Below are 20397 nucleotides of genomic sequence, written 5' to 3' on the forward strand. Positions count from 1 at the left end.
TATTTGATGCTTTTTCAGAATTTTGATTCCGACATTTCGCCCCCGGGCACTTCACCTGCTCTGACCGTATGAGCGGGTGAGGAACCAAGTGAGTGACTGAGTGACCAAATGAGTTCGGTGAATGACCGAATGACCATAAGGCTGATCAAGTGAGTGGGTGAGTGACAGTGCGTGACCGTATGAGAGAAACCAAGTGAGTGCGGTGACTTATAAGGCCAAAACTTGATCACTCACTAATAGTCACTCATTCGGTCATCCACTTGGTTACTCTCATACAGTCATTCACTCACTCATACGTACACTCACTCACTTATATGGTCACTCATATGGGCATTCATCCACTGATATGATCACTCAATCGGTCGGCCACTTACTTGGTGCGGTGGTTGGGACAGGGGGAATGTCATGCGCGGGGCTAAATACAAATACAACGCCACAACAGGCAAATTGCCCAACGAGGTGGCTGACTTAAGAACATCATGGATCCCCGAGCCCTACCTATTACTGCTACACCCCCCCCCCCCCAACGAATCGGTACATGCGGGAATGTGCGTGTACGTGTAGTGCAACCTGACGTAAAGTTTGTTTCTGTGTAATGCTTATTATGTGTACTGCTGTCATCTGCCCCCAGTTTTACTAACTATGAGTGAAGTGTTATGGTTGAATGATTTACCGTTGTAGGACTGTTGCTCTCTGTGGCGAGACTTTTTAACGGGGAGATCGGCTCGCATTTGCGCCTTGAAGTTGGGAACCACAGAAAACCAACTTCAGCCGACCACCACTGTGGGGCTCGAACCCGGATCCTCGCATCACGAGTCCGGCACTATAACCACTCGACCACCACAGCGGCAAAATGTACCGGGGGCGAAACGTAACAGAGCTGACATTTCCGGATCCCCACAACATAAATAATGTTAACGCTACTGCATGTGTGCCAATGCGTTAGAAATCACCTAGTGTACGCAGATTGGATGTAGGTGTGGACGCGTGATAGAAAGAGTCGATAGACCGGTCTATAGGGATATATATTTGTAACTGGCTATATTACAGTATCCAATTTTGTCTACAGAAAGTCACGCAACTTCATCTATGAATGTGGACCTAGACCTAGACCATTTCTCTATCCCCTGCCACTACTCAGATATGCATAAGTAATTACTGAAAAATCTGAAAAAAAAAAATTTTCAAACAAACTTATTATTGGGTGGGATTTTTTGGTGATTTTGGAAATAGGAAGCAAACATAATTGGAAATTCCTCATTACAGAATCATTCTCGGATAAACAACAACAAAATGAAACCCGTTTGATCGAGAAGTTAATGATCATTAACTGTCTTCAATCGTCCTTGAATGGAAATAATAGAAATTAGTCATTTCCTGTAATAAATATTCGATGGATTGTACCAATATTTCTATCGATAATCAAAGTCGAACAATAATATTCGAAGTTATGATTAGGGATTCAATCGATATTGTAAGTACGTGCTATGGTCGGTACCCTCGCATGGGCAAACGAGACATGTGACCAGAACAAGGGCGTAGTGGGGGGGGGGGGACTTGGGGGTCTGTCCTCCCCCCCCCCCGAAATGTGAGAAAATGACCGAAAAAAAGGAAAAATATGGCCAAATCTTTTGTTCCATCACTTTGGTCCCCCCCCCCCCAACGAAATTTCTGGCTACGTCCCTGGACCAACACTTTCTTTAGGGTGTTGCCAGGGCCCAAAAATTTTCGGTTAAATCCAAATTTTCAGAGACCCACAAAACCTTATGTGTTTTATATTCCTCCCCCCCCCCCCACACTTTTTGCATAATATAGTCAATCATAAATTCGTAAATTATTTGTAAATTAGCAAAAAAATAGTTCGTAAATTAATTTCTAATGAACAGTCCTAAAAGCTTTACATGACTGTAGTCATTTATACTTACAGACATTGAAGTTACATTTACTAAAAAATTTAGCTTAATTTCTTAGTACTCATTGCACCTCGTAAATTAGTACAATTGCTCACGGGAAAATTTCTTACTAATTAGTAATTACACCGGAATGAGTGTATTCTAAGTATAGGTGTAGCACTAGTGTATTTATTTCGTCACAGTTTTGCGTGTTATGTGTTCCACTGGTGTTGCCATCTGCCTTGCATGTTTCGAAGTAAAAACTGCAAATGCTTGAATTTTCATGTTACGTAAGAATCACGTTGAAGGTTTGCCTGCGGAGAAGAAAAATTGCTGCATTTAACTGAAAGACTGATTGGAAATGTGAAAAGATACAGCGAAAAAGCATTTCACTTCGTTTAAATTTGAATGTAAAAATTGATGGAAAAGTTGCAAAGTATGCAAAGCAGGGGCGTAGCCAGAAATTTCGTTCGGGGGGGGGGACCAAAGTGACAGAACAATGGATTTGGCCATCTTTTTTCCTTTTTTGGGTCATTTTCTCACATTTCGGGGGGGGGGGGGACAGACCCCCAAGTCCCCCCCCCCTCGCTACGCCCTTGATGTAAAGGGCATAACACACTTCATAATTTATTTTGATGGTAATTATACAGGGTAAAAAACTAAGTCCGTATCACCTCAAATAACCTATAAACCGTTGGCTAGAGAAACTTGTACATCCAATTAGTACAAAAAAGTACTCTAGGAACCTACTCATCTTAGATGCACCATTTATTTTACCTAGAGCCGTATATGTATCGAGATACAAAATTTAGTTTTTTTATACGGTTCCCCCGTTCTCTAACTTTCAAAAAGTGTGGTTACAGTCGCTCCAGAGCCCCCCCCCCCCCTAAAAAAACCCATGTTTCGAAGGCCGGGATTGCACTTTAAAAATTTTGTGAAAAAGTTCTTTTATAAAACTTGAAACATCCAACCAATAAGCTTACCGGTTACATTCGAGCAAATGCAACCCATAAGCTGATTGATTGAATTTGTCAAGTTTTTTAATATCGACTTAAGTGCATACAATATTCATGGAGATATTTGAATTAAAAGAATCGCAGAAAACATGAGGGAGCATATGTGAAGCGTAGAATGAACTTGCCCGTTAGTTTATGTGGTTTTTTCCCCTCCATTTTCAGCGACTATTTTGCCCTTGCAAACATGGAATTCTTTCGTTGTGCCCCGAGAAAGATAGAGCAACAGCTTATTTATTGGAAGTTAGAGGACGGGGGAACAGTATGAGAAATTATATTTCGTATTTAGGCACGTATACGGCTCTTAGTAAGGTAAATGACACATCTAAGAGAGATGGGGGGAAAGTTAATGCCCAGATCGCCCGAAGTCGGCCGAGTAGGTTAATGCCCATAACCGCCTCAAGTCGGCCCAGCTAGGGGGTATGGGTATGTTTTGGTGGGCTTTTGTCACCAACGGGGAAGAAGATGAAAGCTCTTGTCAGAGGCGGGAACGGAAAAGACAACTGCAACGCCCGATCAATGGGATTTTAAAAGCTGATGTACTAGAATGCTCTTCGAGAATGAACTAAGGGTACTCAATGCATTTTACAAAGAGATAATACTGTGAGGAAAGGGGTGTTTTCAGTATATATAGATAAATTATCTCCCGAAAATCCATTGAAATGAAAGGGTGAACGTCAATGCAAAGGGTGGCATGAATAGAAACTCATGGAGAAAGGGTGGGGAGAGGGAAAGTGGCCGAAATTTGGACGAGTCCATTTCGAACACAAAAAACTTGGTATTTTCCACGACCCTCCCAGGTTTTCTATCTGGGCGTTAAAGAGTTAAATACTTTTTCTAATCGAACGTACACATTGTTCTATGGCCAGCGGTTTACGAGTTGTTTGAGGTGAAATGAACTCAAGTTTCCACCCTGTACAGTGATACCTATGATAATGAACGCCTCGGCTTACGAATTTTTTTGGCAAACGAAGATTCTTTTTCGTTATTTTTTTCTACGTCAGATGACAAATGAGGATTCGGCTAACGAAAATTTCCGTTGGTATGAATGCACGTGCTGATATAAAACGCGCGTGAGCTGAATTTTCGTGCCAATCATCATTAGAATCTGAGGCGAAAATTCAGCTCACGTGTCTATCGAGCTCTTACCGAGCCCGATTTTAACTCACTCGAAATATTTTTGCAGGCGCTTTTACACTTTTCTTGAAATTTTTTTAAACCATTTCATGCAAAATGAAAGATTCAGCCAAAATAGAAAATGCATTAAGAAAAGAGGAGCCAATGTTTTCAGAGCGCGCTTTCCTTCCGTGCAAGACCCTGAGCATCGAACTGAACAGTCTAGATATTCTACAGGAACTCATCTTTTCTATCGGCATGATAGAATGAGCTGACCAAATCACATATGGATGGGGGGACACCTACGAACTCGGCTGGGTTGTGTCAACACCAGCAATAGCTGATGCTGGTTAATTGTGTGTACATTAGTGTAAAATAAAAAGGTCTTCAATATTTCTCATCTTGTAGATTCTCATTTATCCATTTCTGAAGCTGTTCACTTTAGCCTTTAGTCAGATTTTGACTTTTTATAGCGTACCTCGGTGTATTTAAAACTTATATTTAAATTTTGGGCATAATCTGGAACGAATCAAATGATTTTAATAGAAACCTATGGGAAATCACGTTTCGGCTAACGAAAGTGATTCCAGAGTGAATCATCTTCGTTAGCCGACGTTCCACTGCATATAATTGTACGCAATATTGCTCTATAACTATGCTTCAGAGAGCGGTCTTGATAGGGTTCCCCCCTAGAAAATTCATATTCGACCATATCCTGAACCTACGAAGAACAGACCCTTGTACTTCGTCTCGGACTGAGATCCACGTGTCCGATGTTGCACTGAAGCACGTGTCACTCAAAAGAAAAAATATGACACATCAGCTGACACATATGTAGCTGGAAGGCAAACGACTCAGACACTAAATACAATCCCGTCTCCGAAGTAACTCACATCCACCATAAAGCATTCTATCTACCTTATTTAAAGTTCACTGGCAGCTCCTCTTCCTTTACTTTTATTTTGTTGTTTCCTTTTATCTAGAAGCATGCGTGTATGTGACAATCCGTGCACGTGACATTCGACTTATCCTTGCTTCCCTTTCTGGTATCCATCAAGCTCTTAGGTAAAAAAAAAAAATATATATATATATAAATAATCAATCCTGCGCAGGGTCAAAGCCAATGGTGTGTTATCTCTAGTTCATGGTTTGATTAGCATTCACCCTACCTTAAAAAAAAAAAAAACGATTACTTCCACGATGCCATGATGGCGCCAAAAACAGCTCAAGGGGCCAATCTTGCTATATCAATGCTGGCTGGAATCCCCCTCATACACAAACTCGCGGAGCCAGCCTGTCACTCGTGGCTGGTACGCGAAAAGATACTAAACACACACGTGACGAAAAAAGTGATTAGGCAATGATTAGACATAGGAAATATTCTGGGCATCGCTATTTTGACAAGTTGACCCTCCTTTGGACAGAAAGAAATCTTATCTCGGACGACCGGGGCCATGCCTCCGATCCATCACCAGAAGCTCTTTCTGGTATCACAAGTATTTTATGCGCATATTATCCTGACTATAACTGTCAGACAAATCATCGATAATTACCATTTGATTGCCATTGCCTTTTGTTTTGCCTATTTTGTCCCCATGGCTGTAATTTCGGAATTTTTTTTTTTCTTCTTTGGGTTGTTCAGTCATATCAGGAATGATGAACAACGCTTCAGACGTGTTCAATTTGATTAATACTCTTTGCATCGAGATGTTGTTTTGTTCTTGGAATGGACGGGAGAGAGATATGCTAATGGCCTGTTATTTAAGATCCGCGGTCATTACCGGAGTTCGTGAAAGAGTCGCCAAGATTATTTCAATGGGTGATTCACCCTTCCATTTGATAGAGTATTATAACGCTATTATCGTTATTATTGTTATTACGGTCTTGTCTGGAAGCGGTGCATCCCACTGACACGCAACGAGATTCGGCTAAATTTAGCGACGGAAACCGCAATGGTCATTATCAGTACTTCGTATTATTCGTATTACAGTCGTGGCGAGGATGATGATGATGATGTCTTAATGCCTATAAGACAGTTTGGAAAGACTTCAGTGACGTTCTTAAATTTCTTCTTGTAGTAAAACAACCTTCTAGGCGACATTTTGCGTATTTCTGATTAGAAATATACGATAAAATTTTATTTATAAGCTGAAAAATGCACTTTAAAACATTTTTTTTACATGTAGAAAGATACGCTTTAAGAAATTTCCTTTACATGTGGAAAGATACGCTTTAAGAAATTTCCTTTACATGTAAAAAGATAGGCTTTAAGAAATTTCCTTTAGATGTGGAAAGATAGGCTTTAAGAAATTTCCTTTACATGTAGAAAGATACGCTTTAAGAAATTTCCTTTACATGTAGAAAGATAGGCTTTAAGAAATTTCCTTTACATGTAGAAAGATAGGCTTTAAGAAATTTCCTTTACATGTAGAAAGATAGGCTTTAAGAAATTTCCTTTACATGTAGAAAGATACGCTTTAAGAAATTTCCTTTACATGTGGAAAGATACGCTTTAAGAAATTTCCTTTACATGTGGAAAGATACGCTTTAAGAAATTTCCTTTACATGTGGAAAGATAGGCTTTAAGAAATTTCCTTTACATGTGGAAAGATAGGCTTTAAGAAATTTCCTTTACATGTGGAAAGATACGCTTTAAGAAATTTCCTTTACATGTAGAAAGATACGCTTTAAGAAATTTCCTTTACATGTAGAAAGATACGCTTTAAGAAATTTCCTTTACATGTGGAAAGATAGGCTTTAAGAAATTTCCTTTACATGTGGAAAGATAGGCTTTAAGAAATTTCCTTTACATGTGGAAAGATACGCTTTAAGAAATTTCCTTTACATGTGGAAAGATACGCTTTAAGAAATTTCCTTTACATGTAGAAAGATACGCTTTAAGAAATTTCCTTTACATGTAGAAAGATACGCTTTAAGAAATTTCCTTTACATGTAGAAAGATACGCTTTAAGAAATTTCCTTTACATGTGGAAAGATACGCTTTAAGAAATTTCCTTTACATGTGGAAAGATACGCTTTAAGAAATTTCCTTTACATGTAGAAAGATACGCTTTAAGAAATTTCCTTTACATGTAGAAAGATACGCTTTAAGAAATTTCCTTTACATGTAGAAAGATAGGCTTTAAGAAATTTCCTTTACATGTAGAAAGATACGCTTTAAGAAATTTCCTTTACATGTAGAAAGATAGGCTTTAAGAAATTTCCTTTACATGTGGAAAGATACGCTTTAAGAAATTTCCTTTACATGTGGAAAGATACGCTTTAAGAAATTTCCTTTACATGTGGAAAGATACGCTTTAAATTTTTTCTATACATAGAAAAATACGCTTTAAATTTTTTCTATACATAGAAAAATACGCTTTAAATTTTTTTTATACATAGAAAAATACGCTTTAAATTTTTTATGCATGCAGTAAAAGACTAAAATTTTCTTCTTACAAAAAAAAAAATCCGCTTTATAAAATTTCCGTCATACGCAGAAAAATATACTTTATAAATTTTTTTTTTCTTTCGCAGGGAGAAAGAAATAAGCTTCAATAAAATTTTATTTATGTGAAGGAAAAAGACGCTTTTTAAAATTTCCTGATGCATAGCATAATTGAATAGAAACCTTAAATAAATTTATTAATATGGTATAAATTTTATTGATTTATGAATAATTATATAAATGACTGTTTTTATTTCATTCCGTAATTATTAATTTGTCCGTATATGAAATGCTTCCCCCTAATAAATGAATATTTTCGACTGTTTTCATGCTTGTAGATTACTTTTTTTTAATTATAGTATTTTTCTTTTTTACAAATTTATGCATTTTTTTTGCACTTTTATGTTTTCATTTTTTCAATTTTTATTTAACTTGTTATATCTCTTTTTTACTTTTCACATATTTTATTATTCTTTACTTGCTTATTTATTTTAGTATTTTTTCACTTTGTATTCTTAGAAGATTTTTATACTTCAGTATTCAGTATTTTTACTTTGTATTTTTAATTTAGCATTTTTTTCATTTACTTTATCGATTATATTAATATATATTTTACATTTTTTATTTAATATACTATTCAGTCTCTCTAATTCTTTTTTATTCAATACATTTAATATAAATTCATTCAAATTTAAATCAATTCAACATTTGATTACTCAGTTCAACAATTTCACAGTTTTGCCAAGAGAATTTTTAAAATTTTTTCCCCTTCTTGAAAATATTTCATCAATCGATGAAAGTCCAGTTTAAAACATACTTATTTTATCATTTTATACGTCTTTTTTCAAAATATTTAATTGATTATCATTTTTGAATCCATTTTCATTATTAGTTCTGATAATTTGATTACAAGTATGTTATCAATTATAAATTATGTTATATTGTACAAACTTTTTATTAATTTCCGATCAGTGGAAAGAATAAAATTAAAATTTTTATTGTTTTTAGGTTCCAAAAACTGAAGGCATTAAATTGATTAAAGATAAAACTTATCAGGAGATATGAAAATTTAAAATTTAAAACAAACATAACATCATGTACACTCTAGGGCAGTGTTTTTCAACGAACCCCGTGGGTCCGTGCGTACCTTCTAAGGGCCCGTGAGATTCTTTTCATTTGCTATTATTGCGTGAAGGCATGTTTAGTGTTGTGAAACCGTAATTTATTACTTAATTTTTTTTATAAGATATGCAAATTATAAAAGAGCAACATGTATTGGATTTCATGGGGAGGCAGCGTGGAAATTGACCTTCACTTTCGCTATATCGAAAAGGTTAGGACACAGACTGATGTACAGTGCAAATACACACACACATCCAAAATGAAAGATATAAACGTATAAGGCTGGATTCACACCTACAGACACTCGCCGTGTCGTGTCAGACACGGCAAACATTTTTTTTTTTACATAAAATTGTCTGTCTGTACCTGCGAAGCCACGATACGATAGATATGGATACGTTCATTTGGTTTTATGTTAAAGAATGTTTGTCGTGTCTGACACGACACGGCGAGTGCCTGTAGATGTGAATCCACCCTACTAAAAAACGCAGGCTAAGTTCGTACTAACATTATTGAGACGGGTGTTAGTGCACGCAAACTTTCGAAAAAGCACATTTTCAGATTTTTCAATTTTCAGATACTCTGAAATTTTCTGCATCTAACTGTGTGCGAGTTTTGTTTTAAATGTACTAGAAATATTTTTAAAACATTTTAATATAAGCTATTGGCAGTCATTACACATGCTAATGTTTTACACTGAAATGATCTTTTCTCAAAACTAAGTTGTTTGTTATATAAGGAACATTTTCTCGAACAGCACTCCTCCAAATGTCTTGAAACTGCGTCTCTCAACACTGTAGTGTTACATACTTTAACACAAGGATTTTGTGTTTAGATAATTTTTTAAAATTTGATGGTACAAAATATGAGTAAATTTTGGTGATTTTTGAAAAATTTGCATGTTGAGAAAAAAGAAGTCGAATTGAAATCCTAAATGCTCGAGTTAAACTGCATAAAAATATACATAATAATTGTAAATACTGCATAGAGGTGTTTTTACAGTAATATTTTATTGTAATACAGTATATCTACTGTCTTTCTGATCTTGCATTAACTCCTAGTATTGATGACTTGGATTTCGTAATGTTGTCATATAACTATCTGTTTCGGTAAATGTGATAAATCATTTTATTATGCATAACCACCGAACATTCTGGTTAGATTGATAAATTTCCCTAAACTTTATCACCTTTACCGGTGACTATGCGTAATACTCACAAGCGTCATTGGTAAATTTAATAAATACTAAAAAAATTATCTCTTTTTACCTACGATTATGCATAATACCCAAGTGTCATTGGAATAGACATGAAAAATCATACTAAATTCATCACATTTGCCAGTAATTGCATAATCACCATTTCGTATTGGTAAATATAATAACATCGCGGTGATAAGGTTCATTATTTACAAGACCGTATTTGTGAGGAACCGGATATTGTGAACTCTAATTAAACTAATTTTTCCAAACACTCCCGAAACAACTCCTACAACGAATTCTGAGATCGGACGTCGATAAAACAAATTCCTATTAAAAATTTTACGATCCTACCCTCATATAACAAACCAGCATATAACAAATTCCACGATCACATTCCGATTAACAAATTCTGCAACCCCATATAACGAACTCTCATCTGACAAGCTCTCTCTTTGATTTAACGAATTTGATTACAATCAGATCCCAATATAATAAGCTCCTATTTAATTAATTCTACAATCAGACCTCCCTCCGTATAATTAACTCATATTTGACACAAATAACGAATTAACAAATTTTGCGATTGTACCCCGATATAATGTGAATTCTCTCTCTACAACAACCTTAATTACAACTTATATAATAAGTTGTAATCAACGGTGTTTGGGCATTCTGTATAATTTATCGGTGATTATACAAAATACACAAGCGTTGTTATTTATAGGTAAGTTATAGTTAAGGTTATTAAATGAGAATTCACATTATATCGGGGTACAATCGTAAAATTTGTTAGTGATGAAAATTATTTTCGCATTTATGAAATTTACCAAAGGCACTTGGGCGTTATGCATAATTCCCAGTAAAAGTGATAATTTTTTTTAGTATTTATCAAATTTACCACAGACGCTTCGGTGTTATGCATAATCACCGGTACACCGGAATTCTTTTCTGAGTGTATGTGTGGCCCTAACATATTTAAGTTGTCAGAATCGTTCTTGTTTCATGTTCTTGCTGGAGCTGCCATCCATTCTTCCACATTTCGAAGTAAAGATAGTAAATGCTTGAAGTTTCATGTCATGCCAGTATCGTGTTGCTGCAGGTCAGCGGAGAGACTTTCTTAAATGGGAGACTGGGGCTCGCCTCAAAGTTGGAAAACCGCAGAAAATCAAATTCAGCCGGCCACTTCTGTGCGTCAACGGGGTTTAGAACCTGGATCCTTACGATGAGAGTCCAGCACGCTGCCCACACGACTGCACAGCGCTTGGGTGTCTCTAGAAGTTTGCGCGAGAATTTCGATTGTACAATCGGCTTGAAATTTGAATGAATTTTGCTTGTGCATGCTTTTGCGAGCCGCGCATGTGCGATTCGTTGGCATTTTCCTTCCATACCCGAGGACAAAAACAGCCACAGCGGGATCATCATCGCAAACGTAGCACTTCTCGAAGCTGTAAGAGACGCCACATTCATTTAACTCCTCCCCGGGACCAAATCATGGACCAAATCAAATTTTTGTAATTTCTGTCATCCGCCGTCAATTTTTCTAACTATGAGTGAAGTGTAATTATTGAATAATTGTATCGTTGTAGGCCTGTTGCTCTCTGAGGCGAGACTTTTCAAAAGTGAGATCGGCCCACATTCATTTACCCGTGCAGCAATTTTTTTAATTTTTTTTTTGTTTAAATAAATTCCCCCAGTGGCATCGATGCCCGACTACACCACTACCTCTACTTCACCACACACCAACTCCGACCATATCGCTACACTGCAATTTACTGCCGTTAACGTTTGGGTTGGAAATAAAGGTGCCATCTATCGGTGGTCACCTCAAGCTTGTTAGGGGAAAAATATCTTGTTATCAATATTCTTCCACTGGTTCTCGATCCTGGGATCTGAAAGCAAACTTCACGGTGGTATCTCACTAGCGCGCAACGAAGTTGCTCTCCCGACTACACTGCGACTTTTGCTAACAAGCCCATCGACACCCTGATTGAGTTTACGGATAAGAAATGGAAAAATATTACAGGTCCAAGGACACTTCCTTGAGGTATTCCACTCATGACAAATGTTTGATTAGAAAATTCTCCGTTGAGACCATAACCCACTGTGAATTATAATTATCTCGCAATCATGAATCTCGCCAATTTAAGGATCGCCAATTTACTCAATCGTTACCTCATGTAAACGCTTTGTAGGTGTCGCTGTATTAAAGCTGTTACGTCACCGCACCTCTTGTATAATAATGCTGTTGATGACTAGCTGTTCGCTTCTTTTTTACCTTTATCCCCTTACACAAGGTTTATATCTTTTTATGTTTCATAATTTTTTTACATGTTTTGCTAAACAGTATATTTTTAAGTTATGTTATATTTTCAGTAAACTAATTAGTCAGTAACCGAGAATCAAGTAATATTAAGGTGTCGCGTCGACCGCATTTTCATACACGAGGTGACGCAACACCTACAGCTTCAAAAATCCATCATACTAAACTCAAACGAATGCCTTTTGAAAATCCAGATAGATGGCTCCCACATTTTTGATTTTTTTTTTGTTGTTTAGCTTCAGTTACATGATAGTGAAAGCAAAGCAGGAGTTCGCGTTAAGGACTACTTTCCCTTTCTAAACCAGTGGTGGTTATTGAACAGTATATTATTCTCTTCTATGTATTTAATTAGTTGCTGTTCGATAACAATTTCCAGTATTCCTGAGAGAGAGAGAGAGCTCGTCAAACTCACTGGGTGATAATGGAAGAAGGTTTCTCTGCTACCCTTTACGAATATCAAACCAGAAGCCATTTTACCAATCTCTCGAGAGGCACTTTCCTGGATATCTGTGCGAAAACCTTGTCACATTCCCTAAGCACCATGAGATTAATATCATCCGCTCCTATAGTGCTTTGTTAGCACATAAGTTTTTTTGCAAGTTGCAGAAAAATTCTTACTCTTCTCCTTATCGCCCTTACTCGAAATACACCAAGGCATCACTATACTCTCGTAACACTATATAAAATTCCAAACGATAAATCTCTATGGCGGGGAAAAAAATATCGATGAAATTCAAAGAATTCATATATTTCTTTCTTCATTATTATTTTTTGTTTCCAACTTGAACCAATCATGTTGACAACGGCAAGACACGACGGGCATTTTCAACCCATTCACGTACATTACTGCCAGTATTTAAAGAATTCCACGTGCTTTTTTTTTTCTCCCCTCATCTAAGAAGCATCTTGGCGCCAAGGAAAAGAGAAATCATCCGCATCTTAGGAGACGTACTAGATGCAATCACATACTACAACAACAGGGGAGTGGAAAAAGCGACCGACCCTTTCGCATGTTTTTTGTTTTTTTTTGCTCGATAATGTGGATCTTGTTTTTGAGGCGCCATCATGGGGTCCATTCCATGTCTGTCTCCTCATTTCATAAGAAAAATGACATTCGTCTTAAGGGTGAGGGTAAAATAAGGGTCCTCTCTTAATATATTGTACATATACTTTTTTTTTTTATGTTTGTTTTTTCAAGAGGTCAATTCGATGTTTCTCGATTTATCTTCCAGATGACAAGGTAACAGCTCCTTGAATTCCGAAACTGCTAGACGAAATGCCGATTTCAGAAATGCAATATGATCCAATGTCTTGCTCAGCTTTTTGGTCTATTGTATTCGCAACTGAAAGAAAATATTTGTTTAATTGTCATTTCAAAATCACTTGCTGAAACGTATATACGGAGTACTTCATTTTCACAGAGAGTGTTAGCAATGAATAAAATTCTACGGTTGATTTTGAAATTCAAATAAAATATGGAAAATGATCAGCAAAAGACGAAAATTCAGTCTGATACGTAGGGTTCAACAACTTCGGAGCGCGAATGCCTGCTGATCTCCCCGTTGGAAAGTCTCGATTGGATTACAACGATACGATTATTCAATCATTACACTTCACTCATAGTTCGAAAAATTAATGGCAGATGGCAGCACAAAACAACAAACATTACACACAAACAAACCACGTTAGGTTCACACCACGGACACACACATTCCAACATGTACCAATTCGTTAGAAATTCCGCAGAGGAATATGGACGAAGTGCATGTGTGGTTTAGTAGTAGTCTGATACGTGGTATCATCTCTCCATAATACGGAAATACAAAATTTAAAACTTTCATTCAGCCTCCAATAAAAGAAATGTATCTCCAAAAAAAATTCGAGCCTCTTTTTATTGTGCAGAAAAAATTTCACCCCGTAATTTTTACATGAACATTCACCGAATATCGGTGACTGAAATTCTTTGATAGGTGTCACTTATATGCACGGATGATAACGAACAGTAAGATAACGGTTTCAAAAGTTCAAACGACTTCAAAAAGGCTATAAAAGTGACAAAAATCAAGAATTTTGCGTCACCGACATCACGATGAAATTCTATCGACGATGCCAATGGATAAGTTTTCCCTAATTTTCATGTTATTGCTTCTTTTTGTTTTTTTTTAATAGAAACAAAATAACGTTCACAAACACTTTTCCTGCAGGATGTCCCATAAACTAAGTAGTTTATTCATAAAAATTGAAGGAATTGTCGTTTGAATGCGGTTTGCGAAAAAGTTACTCTCACTTGAAAGTGCTTTTTTTTTTTTTGGTACAAGAAAATAGTCCAAATTTTCGTCTATAGAGAGCGCTGCACGGAAGAAATTCAGGAGTAATTGTATCTTAACTTGATTTAATTCCTTCTGCGTCTGAAGCGTTCGCAAAGCTTCGGCCGGCGATTCGTGGCTGAGGTCTTCACCAACAGTACTTTATCCCCCAATGTTAACATCACAATGAAAACCTTATGTAAACAGAAATAAGCTTTTGTATATATATAAGCTTACGTCTGAATGAATGAACGCCAGAGGCTCTGCCACCGGACTTATCCCGTTGCCGAGATCTCTTCCAGCCCAACTTCCTGGCAGAGTCTGGGACAAAGTGAGTGCACCTAACAGTCTGGGTGTGTAGCTAGCGTTGTGTTTGATATTTCAGTGCTGCCATCTATACTTCAAATTGTGAGTGAAGTGTAATGATTGAATATTTGTAACGTTGTAAGCCTGTTGCTCTCTGTGGCGAGGCTTTTTAACGGGGAGATCGGCTCGCATTCGCGCCTTGTAGTTGGAAACCACAGAAAACCAACTTCAGCCGACCACCTCTGTAGCGCCGGTGGGGTTCGAACCCGGATCCTCGCGATGCGAGTGATGTTTACGTCTGGTCGTCCGAAGAGTTCGCCTTTGTATTTGCTGCGTCCGAGTGGTCTTCGGATGCCAATTGGGGAGCCATCTGTTGCAAAGTGTTGAAAGTTTTGTCACGACTGAGGTTAATAAAGCCTGTCCAAGCTGACGAAATAGGTGGCGTGTTTCTAGGAGAAATCTAAATATTCGAGTTCTCGAACACTGAAAGCATGTTGAGAGGGGACAGTTCGGCTATTGCCCAACACTGTTAGCAACGTTCACATTATTTTGATTTTGATAAAGCGTTTGTTTTTAAAAAAGCAACACACAATTCCGAATTGAATTTTCTCGAGGGATACTTCATCAGAACATGCCAAAATTTCCTCGTTAATGATGGAAGAAACACGGGGGAAGGGGGGGGGTTGGATAATGCTTACGTCATCAACCACCCTTTATGAAAATATGAGTTAGGGTTCAGAGGGGCAGAGCTGATGACGAAATTTTGCTTACAAGGGGGGGGGGGGTCAGCGTTTTTGCTGACCTCCGCTGCCCCTAATTTGTTAGCAGTTCCGCAGAAGAACGTGGACGCGGTGCCGTCTTAACGCATGGGCCCACCCGGGCACGGCTCAGGGGCCCCAAGAGAAGAGGAGCCTCACAAATATGAGATTCAGTTGAAATTTTCTAGAATTCACGCGGTAAGGCCTCAGAAAAACCACTTGGCCCGGGGGCCCATGACGCTCTTAAGACGGCCCTGCGTGGACGAGGTGCATGTATGGTTTAGTAGTCGTGGTAGTAGTCCTTGTGCAGAGAACTACAGTATGGAGCTTATTGATGCTATCGATGAACTCAGTGTGGTAAACATGGGGTAGGCCAATTAGCTATCGGGAAATTCAAAAAAATAAAGAGGGGGGGAAAAAGCAGATTTATTGCCTACACAAAAAGTTTTGATGGCTTTACGGGAACATCTAAAAGTTTTGAAATTGAAGAGAAATTAACACTGTGGGAGTAGATCAAATTCTCCTCCTCTTCAAATATCCCTAATAACATCCCTTCGTGTTGAAAGAAGTTTATCTCTTGTCTTTTCAGAAATTTCTATCTTGTAGATTTCTCCTAACCTACTCACATAAATTACGAATTGTTTATTTGAAAAATTCCACTGGCAATTTGGCAATTTTTGATCAAACAGAATATTGAGAATCATAGGCGGAGATTGACTTGGAAGTCTTGGGGGGGGGGGGCACGATGATGATGATGTCAGCTCATATATATACATATATATAGATCAGTCGACTCCACCTTTGACGCGGGGGGGAGGGGGGGCGGCGTGGGCAATGCCCCCCTACGCCCCCCCCCGTATCTCCACCTTGTTGAGAATGAATGTGATTTTCAATATAGATACTATTTTTTCTTTTACCTTCAGTTAATATAATGACTGCTTCAGTTTCTAAAGAAATTGGTTTTGTGTTATTTTAATAGCATTTTTGTCATCTTTTGGGGTATTTTTCTTGCAATTTTTTTTTTTTTCGAATATTTCGCATTTTCTCGAGTTTTCGGGCCATTTTTTAGGGGTTTTTTTTAGGATTTTTTAGGTCAACAACACCCAGGCTTTGATTATTATATATAAGCTGTATTGATAAATACTGGTAATCAAGTTTTTAAAAGTCACACTGGTTTTAACCCTTTTAGCGGCACAGCCAGAAATCTCTAAACCTTCTTCAAAAAATTTCATACCGTTTATAAGAGGCATTTAAGGAGGCGAGATATTTCGTGAATGCCACTTAAAGGATTAACGTATTTAACAGGGGCGTAGCCAGAAATTTCGTTCGGCGGGGGACCACTTTCATTTCGGGGGGGGGGACCAAAGTGACAGAACAATGGATTTGGCCATCTTTTTCCCTTTTTTCGGTCATTTTCTCACATTTCGGGGGGGGGCAGACCTCCAAGTCCCCCCTCCCTCGCTACGCCCTTGGTATTTAAGTTAATTTTAGTTCAGATTTTGGTAGACAGGGCCGAGGGCGCTGCACAAATACACTGGAAATATGCAAACCTGAAAGGATGTTGCTAAACAGGTTATTTCTTAATTTTTCCTGTTACTGGCACTTACATAAGGTTTTAATTGTAATGTTGACATTGTGGTGCATAAAGCACTATTGGTGAAGTTTTAACTCAGCCGCGAATCACCGGCTGAAGCTTTACGAAAGTTTCGGACACCGAAGAGATTGAAGAAAGGTCCACAGCAAAGGAATCCTATGGTTTTCTTTCGTGCAGCGTGCTCTTTCGACAAAAATATGAAATATATTTTTTTTGTTTTAAAAACAAAAATGTGAACCGCATTCAAATACACCGATTCTTTCAATATAAGAAGCGATTCTTTCAATGTATTTTTAACCTATTTACGAATTTATGGGGCACCCTGTATTTAAAAATGATCCTTTTGCATTACACTTTCTCAAATCGACCAAAATCATGTTTTTGACCAAACTCAAAAAATTTTCAGGCCACATTTGAAAACTCACAATAAAAAAACCGATTCCTCAGAGGGAAAAATACCAATCTGGACCACCAACAAGCCAACTGAGTATTTACGAGTAAATAATACCAGAATATCCTAAGAAAAGAACCTACAATTTTTTTTTCGAAACACAAAGCAGCATCAGAGACAATGGAAAGCATTATTTAGCTAACATTAAAAACAAACCGTCAACAACAACAATGGTTTTCCAAAGCAATGCCCTTTGCTTTGTTCGAAACATTCCAATTGAAAAACAATTACCATTTTTTACTTCTTTTTAACCGAAATCGATATATTCCCCTTATCTCAATGTATAAGTATACGTATTAAATGAAACTCTCGTATGATATACTCTAGTGACTCGCGATGAGATGCGTAATGTACCATGTCCACCAGAGTTCTCCGAACAGCATTTCTATACTCTTATTTTTCCAAGAGACTTTCCTACAGGCGACACACCCCTGTAATTGCTTTTCTAGTCGGAACAAACAACTTGTGTTTTTTTATATTATTTTCACTGAAAGGTCTTTGCATGCGTCTGTAATTTTTGTGGTTACTGAGGGGCTTCCCACCCCTCCTAACTAAAAGTTCAATAGTAATAATAATAGACTGGGCGAATGAATGTAGTGGAGAGAGAGAGAGAGAGAGACCCTATCAAACAACACATGGAAACACTCCAGTGGGGATCAGGTTGATTGGCCCTCGTGCCAGGCACCAGCAGCAACTCTCACATCATGTTCAAGATATAAACCTGATCCATGTAAGAAGAGTGAGAGAGAGAGAGAGAGGTCAAGGAAAGTTATTTCCCCCCTCTCGGCCAGTGATCCTCATGGCCTTGGAGAGTCAAACCACGACTCCAAACCAACCAACCAGACACTGCTTACCTGTTGTATGTTTTCGTCCACCCCTCCAATGTTCTTTTTTCTTATGGAATTATACCTTCCTTCCTTACTAGTAAAGACTGACTTGACTTCTTCCATGGCTATTAGCAATCCTGTTGTGCGGCACCAGCACTTACTCTCTCTCTCTCTACCACCAGACAACGACGACGACGACGATAAGCCGGTTAAAAATTATTACCAGGCGGACTAACCAGAACCAGCTAAGGAATTGGTAAAATATATAATAATAATAATAATAATAAAAAGGCTTTCTCTATCTTCACAGAGGGCGATGACTCTGGTTTTTTTGGGGAGAGAGTAGAGATAGGGAGCTAGTTACAACTTCGTGTTTTATTCCTCAGGTGAGTGAGAGAGAGAGAGAGTAATTCATCTTTCTCAGCTTAGTTCCTTATGTAAAGCTGACATGGAGACCATAAACAACCTTGGAGATACCATTGCTTGACAAGGAAAAATGGTACTGTATTACCTTCCGTGAAATGCGATATTGCAAGGGTGCTCAACCTCCGGCCCGCGTACCAAATACGGCCCGTCAAGGGGTTCCATCCGGCCCGTGGAATTTGTTCCAGTAGAAAAAGTAACAATATTCACAAAGTGATAAATACATGTGCCAGGAGTTCGTAACCTATCGGTCGCGATCCCAACTTAATTCGCCGGGTGCTTACGAGATGGATCAAACTAATCCACTAACAGCCAGGGATCCTTCAGCTATGGGTCACGATCCAAACTTGATTCGGAGGGACTTCCGATGGGTCGTAAAAATTCACTTACAGCTAGGGGTTCTTCAGCTATAGGTCACTACCCAAACTTGACTCGTAGGGGCTTCCAACACGAGTCGTTCGGATCCACGAACAGTCAAGGATTCTCGAGCTATGGGCCAGAACCCAAACTTGATTCGCAGAAGCTTCCTAGACGAGTCATTCAAATCCACTTATAGCTAAGGATACTTGATCTATGGGTACATGATTTGCCGGGGCTTCCTAGATGGGTCGTACAAGTACACTTATCCTGTTATAAATGTACTTATTGCGTCACTGTTTACACTAATTTCGAAAACCAAACAGCCCCCATGAGTCGCGAAGCTGATGTTGTTGCTGACATTTGGGTCGCGCCCGAAAAAAGTTAAGAACCACTGACATAGGTGTGATTCAACGTGACCATATTTCTTTCATAAAGCAATTCGTTATAAATTCCCGAGGAATTTTCGCAAGACACGTTAAATAGTAGTTTATGCCAATAAGAATGGCGTTGTGCAGTCTAGGCCACGGCAAAATGGTCTGGGAAGGACGAAATAAGGTACTAAAACTTCAACTAGATCCAAGCAAACTGCGATGTCGTCAGCAGCTATCAGATATTGCGTAGCCGAAGATCTATAGTCGGAGATAAACTTGGAAGTCTGGGGGGGGGGGGGGCACGATGATGATGATGATCTCAATCCATACGCTCCCCCCCCCCCGCCCATGAGTCGTCACAGATCCTGAATGCACACACAAATGTGGCATGGCTGCTTTTTCCTCACTGTAGAATTTTTTAGTTTTAAGTTAGAAATATGGTAAATATGAGCTTTGGGGGCTTTCATTAGAGGGCAGCACTTAAAGTTGAACTTTCAGGTTTTTTTTTTAAAAAGATGGCTTTCAGGAGAAAGTACCTCAGGGAAAAGTGCGGTTTATTACATAAAATTTAGTAATGAAATTCTGCAAAAATTTTGCATTAAAATTTGACATTAAAGTATCAGAAATGCAAAAAACTTCAAAAAAAAAAAAAAAAGAATGCTCGTTTCCGAAAGGATTATAGAGACCGATGACTGATCGAGAGTTTTTGAAGAATCTCGCTTATAGTTATTAATCGGCATCCATCGATGAGGACCTTGAATTTCCTCGTCCACGCCGCTGGTCTGCCTATAATTTAAGAAGGATTTCTTACAAAGCTGGTTGTGTATATAGGAAATATAAGAGGTGACAGTCAAGGCCTGTTTATTGCATGGGCAAACGAGGCACGTGC

This window comes from Pholcus phalangioides, unplaced genomic scaffold, assembly GCF_987345545.1.
Source record: "Pholcus phalangioides strain wild (caught in Gottingen) unplaced genomic scaffold, Ppha-v1.0 ptg000008l_1, whole genome shotgun sequence".
Lineage (NCBI taxonomy): Eukaryota > Metazoa > Arthropoda > Arachnida > Araneae > Pholcidae > Pholcus > Pholcus phalangioides.